The sequence below is a fragment of the Staurois parvus genome, unplaced genomic scaffold (assembly GCF_062004578.1).
Source record: "Staurois parvus isolate SC_StPar_1 unplaced genomic scaffold, SC_StPar_1.0 ptg000019l, whole genome shotgun sequence".
Taxonomy (NCBI): Eukaryota; Metazoa; Chordata; class Amphibia; order Anura; family Ranidae; genus Staurois; species Staurois parvus.
Window position 1 is genome coordinate 18,030,028 of NW_028317815.1, and position 21,326 is coordinate 18,051,353.

The window sequence follows — 21,326 nt, forward strand, 5'->3', positions numbered from 1 at the left end:
GCCAGTACTGGTCACTCTCCCTTTTTCACTGTGTATGGTTTTCATCCTTCTGTGCCATTTCCTGTTCCTATCTCTTCTGCGTGCCTGCGTCTGCAGAGACACAACGATCATTCAGTTCCATCTGGGCAGAGGTTTCCAAGAATTTACCTCTGGCAGCTTCCAAGTACAAAGTAGCTGCAGATCACCATTGTGGTGTGAGTCCCAAATTACTCCTTGGTGATAAGGCTTGGCTCTCTACCAAGAATATCAGTCTACGAGTACTTCTATGAAATTTGCTCCTTGTTAAATTGGTCCCTTTACCATTCTCCGCCAGGTCAATCCTGCTGCTTTCAAACTTCACCTCCCTTCACATCTGAGAACTTTCCATGTTTCCCTTCTGAGACCGTACATCATCCACCAGTTTTCCCATCCTCATTGTTGCCCTTCCCCAATAGTGAGTACTTCGGGATTATTATGAAGTCAAGCAAATTTTGAATTCCAAACTCATCAGAGGCAAGCTGTCATATCTAATTGACTGGAAGGGATATAGTCCTGAGGAGAGGTGTTGTGTTCCTTCTACTGATGTTTCTGCACCCCATCTGGTGGAATTTTTTGATCAGAAGTTTCCTCTTAAGCCTGGCCCTAAATAATAGGTGGGGAGACCTCGTGGGGGGGGGGGGGGTGTACTGTCACAAGTTAGCCTGCAGTATCTTGTTTGTCTATTTTTACCTCCCTGCTGCAGTGCTGTTCCTGATTCCTTTCACATGTGTGCTTTGTCTGTGCTCACCTATGGGCATCGTCTGCTATTCTCTGGGTTTTATTTTCTTCCCTTCCATCACTTCCTGGCCTGTCTCCTAGGTTGCTTGTCTATATAAGACACACTCAGTCTAGCCCACTTTGCCTGAGCAACATCTTAGTTCTCTGAGCGCCTGTTGCAAACTTCTGTATCCTGCACCTGACTACACGTGTACTGACCCCAGCTTTGTTCACCGACTGTGCTTGTTTTCTGCCCGTCCTGACCTCGGCTTGTCTATCGGATTTCCTGTTGTCTCTTCCCATTGTACTCTGCTTACGCGAGCGGTTTCCGCATCCTCAGCTGGGCATACCTGGGGGCCACAACTTGGTTCCAGCTTGCTGCAAGTCCATCCCCACCATCAGGGGCTCTGGTGAAGAAGCAGGCTGGGGCTTAGACTCTGCACGCTGAGGAACCCCAAGTTGGCAATCTACAAGGGCTCACTACCACAGGTGCTTGACGAATAGTGGAAAAGTAAATGGAAAAAAAAAAACCTATACTGCACTACTCAATGGCTAAAGGAAAACTGACCCGTGTACTATAAATAATCAATAAGTGACATATTTGAGGAAAAAAAAAATGAATAAAAATGGATGCATGTGATAAAAGTGACAATCTAAACAAAAAACATGAACGTGACCCAATACGTGATCAATATGAATATTGTGTGAGCAAAAGATATCAGAATATATAAATCACAAATATGTAAATAGTCTGCAATAATGTGAAAAATGCAACAATGACGTGCACAGTCCCAATAAGTCTGTATCTTAAAAAAATTGTGACATCCAGTGACCACTACAAAGATCAATCCTCCACCAGCTAGCGTGTACGCTCACCTCCAGGCTGTGACCCACAAAGCATCACATGGCTTCAAATACACTCAACCGATGTTCTTCCTGTATATCCCCTCGGCAATAATCAGACAATTCTCTTGGCGGAAATAGTAAACACTCATAAGCATAACTGCAGTTGTGATGTCCCCTCACGGAATTGGCCAAACCCCTCTCAAGTGACCCCTACATGGAAAACTAAACCAGAAAACTTCCCATAGTGTAGTAAGCAAGAACAAGAAAAACAGCAAAGTGCCTACTCACATAAGAACAAGGGTCCACAGACCCATAAGGCATATAAAACTAACAACACACAGGTGTATTACACTGAGGTGTACCAAGATGGCAGCTGCCGTCTGTGCCAAAAATGACATCACCACGCTTCCGTCCTATGTGTTGCGTCACGAATCACGTGACTTCCTCAGGGCACGCTTGCTTTTCCATTTAAGGAAAAATGCATGGTGCCTACAGTGAAACATGGTGGTATCAGTGTTCTTATGTGGGGCTGCATAAGTGCTGCTGGTGTCGGGGAGCTGCATTTCATTGATGGTATCATGAATTCACAGATGAAGATGCTACCATCATTCCATGTCCTTGGTCGTCATGTGCTTTTCCAACATGACAATGATCCAAAACCCACATCTAAGGCCACTGTTGCATTCTGAAGAACAGGATGAACGTGAGAAGCTGAGCATCACTCTCCATCCAGCATTCAGGCTGTAAGAGGTCGTTCTTGAAGAATGGAAAAGGATGTTGCAATATGTCAGCAACTTGTTCATTCCATGCCTAGAAGAGTTGGTGCTGTCCTTACAAATCATGGAGGCCATATAAAATACTAGATGTAGTAGTTTTTTTTGTGGGGTGTATTTATTTTTCCATGAACTAATCTGAGTAAAACTGAAGATTTTGTAATCTAACCTTACTCTCATGTAAGGAGCTAAACAAATGTTCTATAAAACTCAGTTTTGTCAAAAGTGTGGAAATTGTTCTTGTGTTCACTGAGATATTGATTAAAATCTTACTTTTCAAAAGAGGTGTACTCATTTATGCTGAGCACTTTATATGTTTTTGAAAGCATTCTTTACAGCATTTCTCCAAGCCTGCCTAAAACTTTTTCACAGTACTGGGGCTTAATGATACAGTACAGGACACAGACATCTTATTCATACACTGGGATGTGAGCTCGCACCTTTATGTTCAAGCTTTTGAAACTACGTCTCCCTGGAGTGCCTCCCCCTCTAACCCTACCCCACTCTGAGTACTCCGTGAGTTTTTGTTGCTAGTGTCGGCGATGGACCTCTTCTTTTCAGAGAAATCAGCTTCACTAGTTTTATTTTTTCTTAAGAATAATTCAACCAACCTCACCATCTTTTTGCCTACCCAGAAGCAGTGTATCCAGATTGGTGAAACCTCAGTATAATTGTGAGAGCTGTACATGCACCCCACACTGTGGGTGCAGCCTGAATTGATACTTCAGCCAAGGGAAAAGGATGTTGCAATATGTCAGCAACTTGTTCATTCCATGCCTAGAAGAGTTGGTGCTGTCCTTACAAATCATGGAGGCCATATAAAATACTAGATGTAGTAGTTTTTTTTGTGGGGTGTATTTATTTTTCCATGAACTAATCTGAGTAAAACTGAAGATTTTGTAATCTAACCTTACTCTCATGTAAGGAGCTAAACAAATGTTCTATAAAACTCAGTTTTGTCAAAAGTGTGGAAATTGTTCTTGTGTTCATTGAGATATTGATTAAAATCTTACTTTTCAAAAGGGGTGTACTCATTTATGCTGAGCACTTTATATGTTTTTGAAAGCATTCTTTACAGCATTTCTCCAAGCCTGCCTAAAACTTTTTCACAGTACTGGGGCTTAATGATACAGTACAGGACACAGGCATCTTATTCATACACTGGGATGTGAGCTCGCACCTTTATGTGCAAGCTTTTGAAACTATGTCTCCCTGGAGTGCCTCCCCCTCTAACCCTACCCCACTCTGAGTACTCCGTGAGTTTTTGTTGCTAGTGTCGGCGATGGACCTCTTCTTTTCAGAGAAATCAGCTTCACTAGTTTTATTTTTTCTTAAGAATAATTCAACCAACCTCACCATCTTTTTGCCTACCCAGAAGCAGTGTATCCAGATTGGTGAAACCTCAGTATAATTGTGAGAGCTGTACATGCACCCCACACTGTGGGTGCAGCCTGAATTGATACTTCAGCCAAGGGAACTTTGGCACAACACATTAAGTTAGTCACAGAGTGCTATACAGGTCCAGGGCCATGGTCCATCTCTATGGAACCCAGTCCTTGAAGACCCCTTCAGGACTATGGATACATCACACCACTGGTCACACTTAACTTCTCTTCCCCCTAGAGCCCTTATACAGTACTCAGGCCCTTCCTCCCACTCTTTCACCATGTTGCTGGATGGTCTACACCTGGGTTACCAAATTCACCTACTGGACATGGACACGCTCACCCAATCTCCCAAACTCTTCTCTGTGAGTACCTGAGGAATGCCCTCACTTGTATTTATGGTAGAGACCAGGTGAAAGGGAGGCAATTATAAACAGCTAGTAGACATTCACTCTAATGAAGGCTTGCACAACACAAAAGTGACAATGCATCCCTTGCAAAGTGGAAAACCTTTTTAAACACCAGTCTCAGCATCTGATTCCAGCTCTGTTTCAGACACGAAGCAATCAGCCTATTTGGCAAAAGCAGAATATTCATGCATCCATGCCACAATTCCTAGAGTAGATTATGGCCCTAAGTTAGCCATCTCTGTCCAGGGCTCAGAAAACACCCTGCCACTTCTACCACTCTAGTTTTTCAACTGGAGTCAGACCCTGGTATACTGGTCCTACATAATAAAAAATCATAGGGGAATGGAGAGGTTGTTGAAGCAGTATTGTAGGAAGCTGTGGAAGATTCCTTTCCCCTGTCACTATATTGGTGAGGCAGCTTCACGCAACTTCCTTGCTAACGTTTAAAACCTCATTGCCTCAGTTTGCAAAAAGCATTGTCATTGTGTAAATTGATTGTCCTCTATCTCACCAGGCCCCTTTGGGTACAAAAATTTTCCATGTTCATATACTGATACAATGTGCAGTCTATGACAATCATGTCACTCATGAAAGGATGTTCTCTGTCTAGTGAAAAAAGAGTTCACAAAAAGTGAGATATTCCTGGGGTTGGCCATCTCTGTCCTTAGAACATCTTCAATAGGTACAGTGAAATGTTTGACTTCTAAAGATTCTGCTGGCAGAGAATTTGAGATGCTCTTAAAAGCTCCTTTTAACTTGGCAGGCCCAGCCTTGTAAACCTGCCATTTCTGTATGTCAGACCACAGCTAATTCGACTAGAACAATAAACAACCACCATGACCCTGTCTTTCAGGATTGTGTAGTCACAGAGTAATTACAACAGCTTCCATCTGCTCTTAGTTACTGTGTTTATGCCCTGGAACATGAGACAAATATCCATAATAGCTCTAATCTCTGTTCATATGTGTAGCATGCTCTGGAGAAAGGCTTGAGCAGTAGAAGCTGCCTCTAAGCAGCAGCTTAGACATTTTTTTTTTTTGGGCAGGGCCACCTTGCCTGTGCACATGATGCCTTTGCTCTCTCCTACCCTTCTGCAATGCCTGGGACCAGGTAGGGCCACGTTCATGTGAGGTTCAACATTAAGGTGGCACCACAAATTAGTAAGCCACACACTGGTAACTGTATCACTTCCTGAGGCTTGCTGCATGCGCTACATTATCCCATGATACATACGCCCATATGGTAAGTGACATTTTGAAGGAGATACCAGGGAGCAATGTCCCCACCAGTCCAGCTCTCTTATCTCTGTCTCCTCCTCAGGGGCTCCTAGCTCCTCTATACATAGAGCACCTCCATGCCCTTCCCAGGTTTCAGCTTCAAAACGTAAGTTCAGCCCTTCATTTTGACACACAGCTTAACCCAAAAAAAGCCACCAAGCCCTCCCTAAAGTCCTCTTCACAAGAAGGGGGCACCCTCACTTTTAAGAGTGGTGGGATATCTGTTGCACTTTGCATCTCTCTTTGTCACAGACGCCCCAGACCTGTGGGTTTAATCGGATGTTTTAAACAGTTATAAGATGGTGTCCAAAACTCTACTGCCTCATTACCTTTTTTCAGATCATCTAAAAACTGTTCAAGGACAGTTTGATTTACAGAAAGACTTGAACTATCTCCTGTTCCATGGAGTCTTCGTACCATTACCACCACAAAATGGGTTCAAGGGATTGTACTTAAACCTGTTCAAGGTACCAAAGCCTAATGGAAGTATCTGTCCTATCCTGGACTTAAAATACCTCCAACAAATTCCTTCACATTGCAAAGTTTCAAATAGAATCTGCAGTGTCAATAATTGCCTCTCTGAGACAAGAAGTACACATGGCATCTGTAGATATCCAAGCTCTCATCTACATGTTCCCATTTACTGTTTTGTCAGATGACCACTTACAGTTTCTTGCCTAGCCCTTCGACCTGTCCTCTAGTCCCTTGGATGTTCACAAAGACCTTAGAACCCTTGCTTGCTCTGCTCAGAACTCAGGGCATCCAGGTGACAGGCTATCTAGACAGCATACTTCTGTAGGAATCTCCCCTACAACTCTCAGAGTATGTCCAAAAGACAATTCAGCTGCTTCAGGCCTTTGGCTCAGTGATCAACTTAAAAAAAAGCAGCCTATGCACCTAGGGTATCTAGGTCTGGTACTTGATACATCTCAGGCAAAGAAAAGAAAGTTCTCTTTCTAAGAGCTCTTGTTTGACTAATGAGATTCAAAAGAAATCCCACAATAAGATTCGCCATGAGGGTTCTGGGTCTAACAATGGCCTTTTTTGAGGAAGTACAATTCTCAACTCCATTCAAAATCTCTCCAGCTAAATCCTTTCAGCATAGAAAAAAAAGCAAAGTTACACTTACGGTAACGCCTTTTCCAGGAGCCTTTCAGGACAGCACCTTGAGAGACCTCGGCTCCTACCCACCTGAGGAAACATCTCCACCCAGAATAAAAGTATGACCTCCCTACTCTGACCTCAGTTCATGACTTATGCCTCCGGTCACCCGGGGAGACACAATACAAGACACAAAAAAAAAAAACCGTACCGTATAACCAACTGCTAAAAAAGGGTGGGTAACTGGAGCTGTCCTGAAAGACTCCTGGAAAAGTGTAACTTTGCTTTTTCCCTTCCCCGTCTTTCAGGACAGCACCTTGAGAGGATACAAAAGCACTAACCCCTAGGGCACGGCCACCGCTTGTAGAACCTTGCGCCCAAAGTCCTGCTCCTCTACCGAAACCAGGTCAAGTCTAATGCTGAACAAAGGTGTTGTAATTGGACCAGGTAGCAGCCCTACAGATCTGTCCTGGGACTGCACTAGCCAGCTCAGTGTACGTGGCCGCCATGGTACGGGTGGAGTACGCCACGATTCCCTCCGGGACTTCCAGTCCCTCATTCAGATATGCCTGTCTAATTGCCAGTCTTAGCCACCTAGTTAAAGTGCGCCTAGAGGCCTAACAACCCTTGCTTGCTCCTGAAAATGATACGAAAAGGGAATCTGACTTCCTGATCCCTTTAGTCCTATCTAAATAAAGAAGAACACATCTAATATTCAACGTGTGAAATTTCCTTTCCTGGTCACACGAGGAATTAGAACAAAAAGAAGGTAAAGTAATTTCTTGGCCTCAATGAAATCTCAAGGCTATCTTGGGTAAGAAGGCCGGGTCTGTCCTAACCGTTACCCTATCCACAAAAATCTGGAGGAAGGAGGCCCTGATTGATAGGGCTTCCAACTCACTCTCCTCACTGTAATAACCGCTACCAGGAATGCTGTTTTGAGGGTCAGGATCTTGAGAGAACTTGAATCCAGAGGTTCAAATGGGGGGCCTGTCAGCACATTAAGCACCGTCGTCAGGTTCCACTTTGGAAAGGGCCTCTTTCTGGTCAAGGACTTAAACAATCTAGCCACCAATTCCTCTCTGGATAAGGGAGACTCCAGGAAACCGCTAAGAGACAACACTTGGGGCTAGCAGTGAGTACGCTGAAAGGCCTTGTCAGCCCCCGCCTGCAAAAATTCCAGGACTGAAACTAAGCTATATGTTTCCAAGGAAGTCTGAGCACACCATTTGTTAAAAAGCTTCCAGACCTTAAGGTAGATAGAACGGGTCTCCTTTTTTCTACTATTTAGGAGAGTGGATACTACCCTAGCCAAAAACCCTTTGCTCCTCAGCAGCTGTTCCTCAGAAACTAGGCCGCTAGGTTCCATTGGTCTACTTGGGGACACAGAACCGGACCCTGAGACAGCAAGTTCTCTATGCCCGACAATATCCAAGGAGGGTAGATGGCCAGGGTTGAAAACCAAGCTCATCTGGGCCAGTGCCAAGGAATCAGGGTCTGGGAAGTTCACTCGGATCTGAATTTCCTCAGAACTGCTGGCAATAAGGAGACTGGGGGAAAAAGGCGTAACACGGGAAAGTCCCACCGCTGCGTTAGTGCATCCACTGCCAACGCCCCGTCTCATCGGTTTAGAGAGAAGAAAGCCTGAACTTTGGTATTTTGGCCCAACGCAAAAATTTCTATGAATGGAGACCCCACTCCCTTATGATTGCTTAGTAGATCTCCCAACTGAGCACCCGTTCTGATTCCCTCAGCTGCCTCCTGAGAAAGCCTGCCACCTGGTTTAGATCCCCGTTCAGGTGGACGGCTGATAAGGAGGCTACTTTGGTCTCGGCCCAGCTGAGCAGCTCTGAGGCCAGGGACCACAGAGTCTTGCTTCGAGTCTCTCCCTGTCTGTCGACATACGCCATGATAGAGGAGTTGTCTGAGAGGATCTGCACGAGCTGGCCCTGAAGCTGCTCCCAGAAGGCCACAGGGGCCTGCGATACCGCTTTGATTTCTTTCCAGTTCGAGGTTCTGTTCCTCTTCTGATAGCTAATAACCCTGCGCCATGGACCCCTCTGGGTGCGCTCCCCAACCCCTGGCACTCGTGTCCATCACAACTTCCCTTGAGATGGGAAAGGCCCATAACAGCCCCTGAGCTAAATTGGTTGACCTCCTCCACCACCAGAGGGTTCTCTTCACCAGGGGGGGGGTACCTGTATCAAGGAGACCAAAAGACTCCTGCCAGCGATCCCAGACGTCCAGAATGAAAAGCTGGAGAGGCCGCAAATGCAAACCTGCCCACTGTACCGCCAGGATGGACGAGGTTAGCAGGCCCAACACGGACATGAATTCTCTATGGGACACGGCCTGGTTCTCTAGCTGCTGCCTGATTCCCCTGCCCAATTTTAGGATTTTCTCCTGGGGTAGAAAGGTTTTCTGAAGGGTGGAATCCAGTTCTTAGCCCAGGTACATCCTTTGGGCCGGGACCAAATTCGACTTGGGTAAGTTTATTAGCCAGCTTAAATTTTCCAGGTGTCTCACCGCCAAGGTTATGTCCCACGACAGCTGTTCCACTGAGTCTGCAAACAATAGGAGATTGTCCAGGTAAGCCACCAGCGAGACTTTCCTTAGACGAAGAGACATCAGGGCCTCGGCCATGATCTTTGTGAAAATCCTTGGTGAGGAGGAAAGCCCAAAGGGCAAGGCTCGGAACTGCAGGCGAAGTATTTCCATGGAGCCCCGTACTGCCAACCTGAGGATTTTTGAAAGGCCTCTGCAATTGGAATGTGTAGGTAAGTGTCCCTTAGGTCTATTGAGACCAGAAAGCAGTTGGGGGGAAGAAGAGACCTGACCGAGAAAATTGAATCCAGACTTGGGAATAGAAACCTCTGCTTATCTCTGCAGAGGGGACCCTGATAATGACCCTCTGCTCTTCCAACTCCTGCAAAGAAGAGAGTAGGACCATGGCTTTCTCTACACGTCTTGGGAGCTCCATCACTAGCTGACGGCGGTCTCTGAAATTCCAGGCGGTACCCCCTTCTCACTATACCCAGGATAAAGCACCTCTGAACTCGCTCAAGGGATCTTCCCCTTCCTGAGTCTGCCTGTGATTCCGAGTCCAGGGAAGGGTCCTCCACCACCAACTCGGCTCTTGGGCCCCTCGCCTCCCTACTGGTCGCTGGGGAAACTTCGATCTGTTGGGGGGTAGGGAGTGCAGTCTATCTGAGGCAGAGATAAATTCTCAACTAGAGACCTAAAGGAATCAAAGGTAGCCATCAGTTCCCTAACTGACTTAACCAGGTCCCCCTGAGAAGGAACCTCCCTGATCAGGCCCTCAACACAGGATTCACACAACACCTCATCCAGGAGTCCTTGAGGGTCACCTTGCATGAGGGGCACTTCTTTGTAGCCCTGTGGTGTGGCTTAGGCTTCTCCCTGGCTTTTACCTGCAACATAGCAAACAGAACAGGGGTCCCCCCTGGCAGGGCATAGGAGACTTTTGAGACCCCTCCCCCCCCCTTCTTTACCAAGATGGCTGAGGACACCCCCGGAGCTAGGGGCCAAACAGACGGGAAACAAAGGCTCCTCTGAGCTACCTACCTAAGGCTGGCTGATGCCGGCATCTCCTGGTCCCAGTGCCTCTGCTCCAGACATGTTCCAGGTGGTGGTCCGCCCCGAGGTCCTGCGTCACCTGCCTCTGCAGGATGCAGCCCTTCGACACCGCCGAGCTCCGGCTCACGCTTCAAGGGACGCAGCCAGAAGCCACCTCCCAGGAGGAAGTTCCGCCCCTCCAGCAGAAGTGACATCATCCGGCCCGGCCATGGCTCCATTGCCGGTACATCGTGGGGTGGCAGTACCTCTCCCTCAGTCCCCGTGGGCGCCCAGCACCCCAGACCTCCCCTGGTGGGGGCCGGGGTGGAGCCAGATGCCTGCGCCAAGGGTATCAGTCCTTCGAGACCACACCTGGTCTAAATGCCCCCATCTTCCAGGCACAGCGTGATCCTCTGACTGCCCCTGGAAGGGCTTCTGTGACTGTCTCCCCACAGGAGGAAACACTGTTACTGAGGTCGGATTGGGGAGGCTATACTTTTATTCTACGTGGAGGTGTTATCTCAGGTGAGGAGGAGCCGAGGTCTCTCAAGGCGCTGTCCTGAAAGACGGGGAAGGGAAAGCAAATACCCCCCAAATTCCCTGTCCTGGTGAATCACTTCTTTAACAATGGGAAAATCCTTCCTCCCCCTACAATTGGAAAGCTCTTACAACAGGCGCAACAGGTTGGAGAGTTGTCAAATCTTTGAAAGTTTATGGGGCATGGTCAAGAGAAGAAGCCAAACTCTCCATCAACATGTCCCTCCAACACTGGACCCCCCTTCTAAAGAGACACCCCCATTTGGGTTCAGTCCAACAATGCCACCAATGTGGCACATATCAATCATTAAGGAGGCAGAAGGAGCTTGCCTACTTGAAGGAAGCAAACCAGATCTTTTATGGACAGAAAGTCACTGTCCAGCAATTGCTGCATTTCACATCCCAGGAGCGAACAACTGACAGGCAGATTACACTGTTCAACAAATTTTTATTTTTTGCCAGTTTTGGAAACAAAAGGATCCATTTCTTAATGAATTTCACATTCTGAGTTCAAATATAACAATGAAATTTGTCAATTGGCTCTAGTTTTTCTGTAAACGGAAAGTTTTCTACTATAGGCGTAATGACTACATAATGCACAATAATTATATAGATAGATGTCTTTCCACAAATATAAAGCAAGTGATATTGACTACATAACAAAGCCTAAATGGCATAATATATTGCATAGGATTACCAAGAAAAATTATAGCCATAAGCTAAGTTGAATCATTTTAATACTTTCTCACTAGTTTTGTCTTCAGTTTGTGTCGGTTTTGCTTCTCTTGGCTTTTCTCTTGTATTCGAGGAAAGGGCTATCTCTTACAACTGCACGTGACTACACGCTTTAGGTTCTTCCTTACTTGACTCAACCACGAAGGATTCTGGTGCTTTAGGAATTGGTAGCCCCTCTCCATGAGGAACTGGACGTATTGCCGATGGAATATTTGGATAGTGCACAGATAACTTTTTCTTCTTATTTAGCCCTTTTACAATTGGAGGCACCATACAAAAGTAACAATTACTAACATGATCTGTTGGCTCTCTCCAAATCATTGGCACAGCGAAAGGCATAGATGCCTTTTTTCCATTCAACCATTGCTCCAGTGCCGTCCCACAAGAATTGCAGCATATATGTGGTGCCCAGCTCTTGTCCTGGTCTCCTATCTTGCAGCCAAAATACAAGTTGTAGGCTTTCTTAATCATTCCTGTTATCCTCCTTTTTTGTGAGATAAAAGTTATTTCACCGCAGATATAGCAGAAATTATCTGCTTTATTCACACAAGTTCGAGGCATTACTGAGTAGCCTATATAAGCATAAAACGAAATGTAAAGACGCTGTCGAACTACAATCAGCTACAGATACTGCAGCTTTTATGCAGTGAAGGGATGCAATTAAAGGCTAATATTGCATCATCTCAGTATACATGCAATTTTCTATTGGTCACCAGTATCAATTGCGCAATATGCAGCTGAAGTTGCATCATAATTTTGAATGGCTTACGTCATTAGATGGGTGAATATATCATGGAAACTAGAGCCAATCAACATTTTTTAGGGTCATTTTCGTTTTCAGCACCCCAAAATTATGTAAGATTAGCTAATTTTACGCCCAAAACTTTTTACCTGTTGAACAATGTTACCGGCACTATCGCCCCCCACCACCTGGACCATGGGGATTAGTCTTTTCATCCAGAGGTGTTCAATCTGATATGCCAAAAATGGTGGACTCTGGTTGTTGATATCCACTGAGCATTCTGCCTTGCCTGCTCCACAAAATAGAACAAGAGAGGAAGACACCAAAGAACCTGGTATACAGACGTACTCAGACTTCCTGCAGGAGTCTTCCCAAGAGGCCAGATTTGCCATCTCAAGGCCTTCTAGTCCACCCTGCTTTACAGATTCTTGCTTTAAGGCATGGCTGTTGAAACCCTGGTCTTAAAACAGGGGTGTTCAACCTGTGGCCCTCAGAGCGCTCTGATAAGGCCCTTGACCTCAATACAGAGAAACACTCCTGCTATATCCTTCAGGTTCGGTGTGCTTTCTGAAAGCGAACCAAAACTCTGGAATGCAAAGGTTTTGGTGCGCTTTGAGAAAGTGCACCACACCTGCAAGACATAATAGAAGTGTATGGAAGAGCGTAGCTAACCTGCAGGAAAGCCATAGGTGCACTGTGCTGTACACACAGTGCAGGTAAACCATATTGCATCAATGTGAAAGCAGTCTTATAGGGGGCTTAGGACAGTAAGGGCTCATCTACATTTGCGGTTTGGTGGGCGGTAAAAGCCATAGTTGAGATGTGGTTTTACCACACCTCCCCAACTACTGGTGTAGCATCAGGGGTCGCAATGGTGACCCCTCCGCATGCTCCAGGGGGCCCATGCGGCCTCCCTGTCACATTGTTTTACACTTGGCCAAGAGGGGTGGTGGGGCAGCATATGCAGGTACCGATCTTCTCCATTTTACTCCTACAGCCACGAAAGCCAGCTTCTCTTTTTCTACCATCGGCATTCAGCAGCTGCAGGAGGAAAATGGTCATCATGCTAGTCAAAACATAAAATGTAAGTTTTGAACCATTGCATTTCATTGTGGCCCATGACCGGGTACCAAATCACTCAATCAAAATTGCCCTCGCTCTTCAAAAGGTTGATCACCCCTGTCTTAAAAGATTTAGCAAGGTATGAATTTTATTACCTAAAAACCTCTCAAACAAGAAAAGTCAATTCCGGGAAGATTTATTATCATACCTGGAAATGTAACTTTGCCTGGTGTGAGTGCAGCCAATTCAATTCCAAAGCTTACACTGTGCCTCACATTCTGGCCCTCATACCAGCAGGTCTTGACCAGAATCTAGCTCTTAGCACCCTGAAAGGGCAAATTTTGGCCCTAGCCATCCTTTTCCAAAGGCCTTTTTCTTCTCATTCGCCCTCCCAGTACAACCCCCTCTCCACCCCAGCACTAATCCTTCTTCCCCCAACAAAAATTCCCTCCCGCTTCTAACACAAATTCTCTCTGCCAAATCCTTCCTCTCAGCATAACCCCCCCCCCCCCCCTTCAAATCCTGGCACAAAGCCTCCTCTAATCATCTCCAGCACAAATTCTCTTACACCCCCCCCCCTGAATCCCTCCTCCCAGCACAGCCTCTATGCACCCCAACACTAACCCTTCTCTCCCCACAATCTACCCTCCCAACAAAAATTTCCCTCAAGTCCCCCCTCCAAACTCAAATACTCTCCCCCGAATTCCCCCTTCTAGCACAACATGCCATCCCAGCACAGAATCCTCCTTCCCCAATTATTCTTCCCCCACACTGTACTGTGAGGAGGCTGCACTAAGTTGTTACAGGCAGTGGTCTGGGAGAGATGCCAGCTGCCATAGGGGGGGCCCATCGTGCCATTGCACCCCTACCAGGTCTATTTTTGATGTCTAGTGGCGTAACTTGTTCAGTCCAGATTTGTGGGATGCTGGAATTTAGTTGAAATTTTGGGGTGGTCCTGACAAATCTGGAATGGTTGGGAGGTATGCTTTTATTACTGAAAGTTGCACGGGAAATCTTCCATTTGGAACACTAGTTCCAGTGACTCAGATTTTCATCCATATAGAGGGAATTTCTCACTTCCTGTTGTGGCTATGGAACAGGAAGTCAATGGAAATGGCAAAAAAAAAAAAACCTGACAGAGGTTACAATCTAACCCTACTCCAAATTGGAAAAAAAAAAAAAAGCTTTGCTCACAGTTCTGCTTTTTGAGAAGTGCAGTGAAAGTGCAAAAGCATTGCATCTATGTGAACATGTGGGTAAGTTGAACAAAACCTTCTTATCCTTTACAGCCAAGGAAGCTGCCATCTTAGCCTCCGTTTGACCTGCAGTTGCCATGGTCCTGCACATGTGATCAGCTTTGACATCAGCCATTGGATGGCTTGATAGTTTGATGGAGAGCAGAAGCAGCCATGACAGTTTTATCCTGCACTGCATGCCTTGAATATAACGGTTTTGGGAAATCATTAAATACGTGGGTTTAGTTCTGAATTACAAGAAGAATTGTAGGTTACCATTACTTAACTCTTTTTGAAAATGCTATTTAGATGGCTGCTATATAAATCTGAAAGCTATGATTACTTTCAGTTACTGACCTAACAGAACACACAGATCAGATGTTCTGACTTTACTGGCTGCACACTTGATGCCACGCATGGAGAGTGAGTCAGACATGTTAACTGGTGCTTTCAGAAGGGGGTCAGCAACAGCTTTAGATTTCCTTTTAGTACAGGATTCCTTTAATGCACTGACAAGGAGGGCGGACTGACAACTCATGGGGCCCCTGTGTCCTCGCCCACACTCAAAAAAGCCTATAAAAAGGTACCAGGGGCATCTCATGGTGCCCCCTACTGACCCTGGGCCCTCAGGCAGTGCCTGAATGGTCAGTTCGCCGCTGGCACTGACTTGAACCCTAAGGCCCCATGCACACTGCACATTTTGGGGCCTGGCATTTTTACCTCTGCTTGTAAAGCCCCTGCATGTTAGCCTGTGTGAGCATACACACATAGGAGTTTACAAGCACGGGCATTTAGACGCAGAAAAAAAAAAAACACTGCCAGTGTACCCAGGAGCAGCAGAGTTTTGGCAGAGAAAATGCTCAACAAGTATAAACGCATCTAAGCGCACGTTAACTCTTGGCGTGTCAAGCGTTTGACCGTTAATTCATTTCAATGGCCAGAAGAAATTGTTATTCTGGCCATTGAAATGAATTAACTCCCAAGCACTTGACGCACCTAAACGCTCTTAGATGTGTTTAAATGAGTTTTCAAGCATCAAGCTGCCAAAATGCTGCTGCCAGTAGGAAAGGCATCTAGGTCAGATGTGTGCATGAGGGCTAAAGGTTTCAGTGTAAGTAGTCTTTTATCCAAGGGAACACTAGATGGCAGTGTTCAACAGTAATATTTTACTATGCAATTTGAAGGGATATTAAAGTGTTTGGAAACACCAAGGCTAGGTTCACACCTATGCAGTTTGCCTTCGATCTGTTATTGCAGTGCGTTTTTGCACATGCGTTTGAGGTTTTTTTTTTTTACAACTTGTTGCTGGGCAGATTAAAACACATCAAAAACGCACTACATGCATTACTCCAGTGTCTCCATTGAAGTCTATTGAACCAAAAATGCAATGTTTTGTATTTAAAAAAAGTCCTTGACCCTTTCTAAAAAACACACTGTGGGAAAACACGGAGATGTGAACCTGTCCCATAGGAAATCATGTTCAAGGGACTTATATAGAAAAAAACCTCAGCTCAATATGGTGTTAATATGATTACACAGCGATGTACTGCCCGCATAAAATGTGTTCCCACATACAGTAAAATAAAGTGCATATGCAGCGCACAAATAATGCTCAAATATATTAGTGTTATAGGTAGATGTATACCATAAACATATCATTGTGCGTAGTGAACAGATATACTCAAATACCAAATATACACAATTCACTACAAAAAACTGTTTAATAGCGTATAGTGAATTTCCAACAGCTCATACATTAAGTTCCTTACATGGATGTATGATACTGGAAGTGATTTATGATGAATTTTGCACTTAATATGTTTAATTTTCTTTGATAGACATATGATTATTTTTGGATAATTTCAATGCACGTTTGGGCATATGTGTTTGTCACTTATGACACAAGGATTTCCATGTTTTTGTATGTATATTTGGTATTTGAGTATATCTGTTCACTACGCACAATGATATGTTTATGGTATGGGAATTGGATTACATGGATGTCAATACCCATGTATGTCAATACCCATGAAATCCCATTCTAATGCAGACAAAAAAAAAAAAAAAAAAAAAAAAAAGGGTCCTGCACCTTTTTTGGTGCCAATGCTGTGCAATTTGAGCCATATAAAATGTATGGCTCAAATTGCACCACACAGAATTTGCACAGGAATGCAGAAGTGTGAACCCAGGCTAAAGATTTTTTAGCTTAAAGTGTTAGTAAACCCAGGACCCTGTGTTCACTCTCTCTGGTCTCCCACAGTACACACAACTTGGAAAATCAATTCTTTTAGTAAATATAAACTGCTAAATACCTTTTCTCATCAGCAGTTAGAGCAGTCTTGTGACTTCGATCAGTGTCCAGCAGAGCACTGGTTAAAGCTTGTAAGAGGAGTTTTCATTTTGCTCTATGAGGATGCAGAACCCCTGACCTCTCTGGACAGTGCTGATTGGCACTGTGCTGATCACATGCACTCTCCCAAGAAAAAAGGAAAAACTCTAGCAATACACAACAAACTGAGCATGTGCAGAGTGACTCTACAAGATATATGTCTTATCAGGAGATAAGAGGGGGACATTGGAAGAAGGGGAGGATCAGAGAAGTCAGGATCAAACAGCCTTTTTACACAATGCGTAGGATTAACCCCTTAGGTTCCACAGTGAGTATAACAAGCATGCTTTACTGCATATACAGACTGATTTTACTGTTGTGGGTTTAGTAACACTTTAATGGATTCTGTGCATAACGCTGCATTCAAATTTGTGGGACTTCAAAATCGTGTGATTTACAGTGTGACTTGATGTGACTTTGATGCAACTTTGGATGGGTGGCTTTGACCAAAGATGATTGTGCTGTACAAAGTCGCACACAAGTTGAATGTATATCATTCAGGAGCGACTTTCCTGCAACTTTGGAGGGTTTATATTGAAGCCTGTGGCCCTCAAGTCCAATGAAAGTCGGACTAAAGTAGTGCAGAAACTACTTTCAAGTGTCTGCGAATTGAAGTCACACATATATGAATGGTGCTCATTGGGAAACCTGGGGTGTGACTTGTCATGTGACTTTGGACCCCAAAGTCGCACAAGTGTGAATGGGCTTTTAAGATAAAAAAGCTTACAATGTTTGTTTCCCCCTCCCCCACACTTACCTGAGTCCTTTATCGATCCAGAGCTGTGCCTGGCTGCAAGTCTTCTCTCCCCTCTTCCTGGTCTCACAAGCTTTGCTAAAAGCAGCCATTGGGGGGTGGGGCTGAGTTGTGCTGTACCGGGAGTGAGTCCGCATGTCAGACCCCATAGCAAGCAGCTTGCACTGAAGGCAGACACGGGCCCGGAGCTTTCAAAGCTTCGGGGCCACTCTGTGCAATACCATTGCACAGAGCAGGTAAGAATATACATGTTTATTATTATAATTAAAAAAAATGACAGTCACTTGAATCCCTCACAATGCTTATATTGTTGTAGATGTCAGCTCCTACTATCATTGCGGTGCGCCATTCTTTCCTACATTGTGGTCGTCTTTTCCCCCTTTGAATATGCTCTCTTCCGGGTTTGGGTTACCAGGTGTCTGTATTCTCACCTTACGGGTGCCACCAGGAGACACCTTTGGTTTTGTGCTCCTGCTGGCACTGCATACATCTCCTCCTTCTAGTGTCTGGGTTCCTAGGACAAAGCCATTCCCATGCTCCTTCCTCTTGGAAGTGTGTTATTGGTGGTGCAGCTCGAGGCTGCGCAGTCTCTAGTACACAGCTGATGTATGTAACACTATGAGGGTGCTGACAGTAGTGAAAACAGACCCAAATCTATCTCTTGACTCCTCATCTCATACCTTTTGTGTTCCCACGCATCACTAACTTACTAATTGACATATCTGCATGGATGTTGCACTACTTACTCAAACTCACACTTTCCAAACTGAGCTCATAAATACCCTCATCTCCCAATTTCTCCATCAAGATCAACAAACGCAGCAATCAAGCACACTCCTCACGCCAAGATGTCAGGTATATTCTTGGACTCACTCCCCAAATCTTATCGCCTACATCAGGGGTCTCCAAACTGCAGCCCATGGGCTGGATGTGGACCTTTGCTTGCCTTTATTCGGCCCTTGTGGCACTTTTCCTTCCACTGATAACAAGGATGGGGCAGTATTCCCCTCACGAACACCAATGATGGGGCACTATTCCTCCCACTGACACCAATGATGGGGCACCATTCCTCCCACTGACACCAATGATGGGGCACCATTCCTCCCACTGACACCAATGATGGGGCACCATTCCTCCCACTGACACCAATGAGGTTGATTTTTAAACACCCACTGACCACCAAGCCTATAGCATAGTTTACTTCCAGAAATGCCAGGTCATTTTCTACTCCCGCTGGCCACAGTCTGGCCCCCCCTAAAATTTGAAGGATGGTAAACTGGCTCTTTGTTTCTAAAGTTTGGAGGCCCCTGGCCTACATGCTTGCAAAATTTGCAACATCTGCCCTTCCTAAAGTATAACTAAAGGCCAACTTTGTTGTGGATAGAATGAGTGGGATTAGAAAACCTGTAGTTGCTTTTTTTGCCGTCTGTGCCCCTGTTGGTGAGATTCACCTTTTTGTCTTATTTACCTTTATCACCGAAAGTGAAACAAAATCCAAAATTTTTATTTGTCCCCAGAGTAGGAATAGAGGGGACTTTGCAGGGAATTTGGCTATGGGACAGGAATGAAGAGAAATCTCTGCAACGGGATACAGATGCCAAAAAAAAAAAAAAAAAAAAATTGACAATGGTTATAACCTTCCCTTACTATCCAACATAGAAAAAGGTTTTACCTTTAGTTCTATTTTAACCACTTCCCCTCCAGAACATTTACCCCCCTTCATGACCAGGCCATTTTTTGCTGTTCGGCACTGTACTATTTCAACTGGTAATTGCGCAGTCGTGCAATGCTGTACCCAAACAAAATGTATGTCTTTTTTTTTTTTACACAAATAGAGCTATCTTTTGGTGGTATTTGATCACCTCAGAAGTTTACTTTTTGCACTATAAACAAAAAAAAAAAAAAAGAAAAGTTTGAACAATATTTTTAACTTTTGGTTATAAAAAAAAATATCTAATATACTCAAAGTTAGTCATACATTTAGGCCAAAATGTATTCTGCTACATGTCTTTAGTAAAAAAAAAATCTCAATACATGTATATTAATTGGTTTGTGTGAAAGTTATAGGGTCTACAAACTATGGAATATATTGGAATGTCCACAACTTTTTACTTTCTGACTGCCTATCACATTTCTTGAGCTGCTAAAATGCTAGGGCAGTATAATCCCCCCCAAATTGCCCCTTTCTGGAAAGTAGACACTCCAAGGATATTGCAGAGAGGCATGTTGAGTCCATGGAACATTTTATTTTTTTGCCACAAATTTTTCAAAAATGACAAATTGTTTTGTTTTTTTTTGTTTTTTTTATACAAAGTTGTCACTTTAATGATATATTGCTCATGCATGCCATGTGTATATGTGAAATAACACCCCAAAACACCTTCTTCTACTTCCCCCAAGTGGGGATACCACATGGAAGAGACTTTTCGGCAGCCTACATAAAAGGCCCCCAAAATCCAATGACCACCTCCAGGCTTTCAAAGGGCATATTTCCTCATATCACTTCCCCACTACCTATTACAGTTTCAGAGGCTCTAAAATGCCAGGATAGTACAAACAGCCCCCCAAATTACTTTTTGGAAAGTAGACGCCAAGAAAATTTGATAAGAGGCATGATGGGTATTTTACAGATGTAATTTGTCACAGGGTTTTGGAAAAAAAACAAAAACACACAAAACAAAATGAGATCTGCAAAATACTCACCATGCTAACATTAGAAGCTTATGTCACACATCACCCACTCTTTTCTGACACTTTTTGTTCGCATGAAAAAAAGTTTTTTTTGCTAGAAAATTACTTTGCACCCCCAAACATTATATATTTTTTTTAAAGCAGAGGCCCTAGAGAATAAGACAGTGGGTGTTGAAATTTTTTTCACATCACACAGTATTTGCGCAGCGATTTTTCAAATGCAAATCTTTTGGGAAAAATACACTTTAGATTTTTAATGCACAAAAACAATATATTGCCCAATTTGATGAAATATAAAAGATGGTGTTACCCTAAGTCAGTGGTCGGCAAGCCGCGGCTCGCGAGCCACATGCGGCTCTTTACACGCTTTAATGCGGCTCTTGTGTGCCGGGCGCCCGCTCCCCTCCCTCCTCTCGGGCGGCAGGGACTCTGCAGCGTGATCCAAAAAAATAACAGCCAGGGCAGCGCGCTCAAATGCAATGATTGGCCAGTCTCGCTGCCACTCACATCCTGATAGCCAGTGATTGGCTGTCAGGATGTGTGTAGGCGGGGCAGCGTGACGAACGAGGAGCTAGGCTCCTCTCACAGTCCGCCCTAAAGACCGGAACGGCGCGGGAACACGGCGAGAGGAACGCGCGGAGCAAAGGTAAGTGAATTGACACAGGGGGGACTTGGCTTACTACTTGCTACTTACTTACTTACTACTACTATATGAGGGATGAATTAATATGGGGGATGAATTACTATAGGGGGGGATGAATTAATATGGGGGATGAATTACTATAGGGGGGGATGAATTACTATAAAAACTTATTGAAACTAAAACAGTGTACCATCCTATGTATTTTCAGTTTTAAAAATGTGGCTCTCAAAATAAATTTCAATCGTGGTTTTGGCGAGATTTGGCTCAGTTGAAAAAAAAAAAAAAGGTTGCCCACCACTGCCCTAAGTAAATAGATACCAAACATGACATGCTTTAAAATTGCGCATGTCCGTGCAATGGCGATAAAGTACATACATTTTTATTATCGATAGGCAATGCTTTAAAAGCCTTTACAGGTCACCAATTTATAGTTAG